The sequence below is a fragment of the Panicum virgatum genome, chromosome 4N (assembly GCF_016808335.1).
Source record: "Panicum virgatum strain AP13 chromosome 4N, P.virgatum_v5, whole genome shotgun sequence".
NCBI lineage: Eukaryota > Viridiplantae > Streptophyta > Magnoliopsida > Poales > Poaceae > Panicum > Panicum virgatum.
Window position 1 is genome coordinate 24045541 of NC_053148.1, and position 2827 is coordinate 24048367.

Genomic DNA, 2827 nt, shown 5'->3' on the forward strand with positions numbered 1-2827 from the left:
TGCCATTTTGCTCAAAATATCTAGGTGCATGCACGAGGGCTAACAACGTTTTGAAAAGATTTGAAAAAGAACAAGTTTAAGAGCTGACTGCACAAGCGCGGACAGTCCGCCCCCTGGGGCGCGGACGGTCCGCAATCGTTCCAGAGAGCATGTTTGGCTCTGGTGGTTTTTAGAAGTGACTGGCGGACAGTCCGCCCTAGGTGGGCGGACGGTTCGCAGCTCTAACACAAATTGTCCCAAAGAGGGTGTTTTCTCCGGTTGGGCTTATGGTCTGTGCTGCGGACGGTCCGCACCTGGGGCGCGGACGGTCCGCCATCTATTTGACAGTTTGTACCAGAGACATTGTTGTCTCTGGTGTATTTCAAGGATGAACTGCGGACGGTCCGCTCCGAGGCGCGGATGGTCCGCAGGCTAATTTCAAAGTTGTACCAGAGACGATGTTCGTCTCTGGTGGTGTGGAACACTCAGTGCGGACGGTCCGCACCTGAGGCGTGGACGGTCCGCCAGGGCTTAACGGCTAGTTCTGACACGCATTAAATGCACTCTGACTCACTGGTTTATAACAGCGGATGGTCCGGTTTTTGAACCGCGGACGGTCCGCGACTTCGCAGAAAAGAGTGTAACGGCTAGTTTTTGAACGGATGTCTATATATACCCAATGCCCGGCCATTGGGTGTCTCTCTTGGCCATTTGGATTGCATTCTTGACATCATAGAGCTAAGGCATCCCTCTCACACACACACTTGCTTAGAGATTGCATTCTTGAGAGTGTGAGGGCTTTCTAGTGCATTGCATCAATAGTTTGAGCTTACTAATTAAATTTCTCTAGTGTTATTGGTTTTAGATTTTAAACCGCCTATTCACCCCCCTTTAGTCGGTGTTCTTGATCCTACAAATGTGCTATATGGGCTTGGTTCAATTCAATTTTGGGCTTTCAATTTGTTGGAAAAAGCTAAAATTCAAAATTCAGTCTAGCTGCCAAAAAAAAAAGCATCACTACGTGGACTTTTTTTTTTGAAATGACTACGTGGACTTTGTTGGGCTCATGTCCAAAACAAGCCCAAAAAATATCATTTGGTGCATGGGCTTTGTTGGGCTATTTTTTATTTTGTGACGAATTAAATCATCACAAAGGGTTTGCCATGTCACCTCCTAGTCATCACCACATCAGCAGATTATATTTTTTTGTGACGTTTTTTTGTCCTACGTGGCACTTTGCATAGCTAGCCATGGCACAATATTTGTGACGTTTTTTGGGTTTATTAGTGACGAAAACGAGCATCGCAAATTAGTGACATCGTAACAATTGTCACAAAATTTGTGACAAAAAAACTTGTTTTCGTCACAGAATACATTTTATGACCCACATTAGGCGACGATCGTATTTTCGTCATCCGAACGTCACAAAATGCAAAACATGACGAAAATAATCATTTCTGTGACATAAATGGAACGTCGCCTAATGTCAAATCTCTTGTAGTGTATCTGGGGGGATAGGGTTACATGGAAAGTCCTAGCCGAGTATAGTTGGAATCCTACTACAACACAATCGGGTAGTTTCCTTTGTACTGCAGCTAGTTCTACACCTATTTGAGTAGTTACAAAAGAGGCAAGGTAGATCCATGGGCTATCCCTTACTCTAGAATATTCTATGCCTATAAGTAGTCTCGCTGCCCCAGGTCTGACAAAAACCGCTTGCTACAAGTGTGTTTGCTACAATCATGTGGCAATTAAGTGTCGGACCCCGAAATATCTGGTGGATCTCTACATGTAGTCCTCAGGTCGTGCACAGAATAGTCAGAAGTTTGAAGCACACTTCGCGGAGACGGGCACTTCAAACCAAGTTCTACATGGAGCAGGACCAAGCAATGCCGCGACTTCACCACATACTGAAGGGAAACCTTTGACCGTCGACGACATGTTCGTGGAATACTCCACTGATGTGTATGGGGACCTCATCTAGGCTGACACACTCAGTTTTTAAAAGAAAACCGAATGCATAACTATATGTATATCAGGATCAGGTTTCATACATATAGTGACGTTATAATGGCATAATGAGCAACAATGTCACGTAAAAAAAGACTTACAATGATTAAAAGATTTATCAGAGATACATAGCTTCAACCGAAAATGACGGCTCCACACTTCACAGGCAATCGACCGGGGGTTGCGTACGCCTAGAACTCAACAACATCTTCAGTAGACTTCAAGCAGCTTTCTTCTCTGAGTAGTGTGGTTATAGCAAGGGTGAGCACATGTCGTACTCAGCAAATATATGAGGAACATAAATGACATGCAAGGCTTAATCAAAGGTAAAGGCTGGCTGAATAAAGCAGTAAGCATTTTAAATATCAGTTGAGCATTAACAGCCTATTTACTAATCATGTATGAAACAATCCCACAATTATGACAAGGAAGTTGATGACTGAAATAAATAAACTTGGAACAATTAAGCATCTGAAATAAACAATGATTTCAATTAAGTAGACATGTGAGGGTCCGAGCCGCTCTTGACCGTGAGCACGGCTGATATATCAGTTTTCACTCTGCAGAGGTTGCACACTTTCACCACAAGTAGCGTAAAAGTTCAAAAGAACTTTGGACCCAACCATGCTATGCTAGCTAGGCACAATACCACACTTCCTTATGTGTGAATGCATAGGGACGCTACGAGGCTTTTACAAAGACTCCCTAATAAGTAGTAGCCCGCTAAGGTTTGAGCCGCTAGGCGAGTGTACCTCCCCCAAGGCTTGACAAAAACTAAACAAATGATTACACCCTTGGCAGGCAGCGTACCACTCTTAAACTAGTCCCCCCTCTTGCG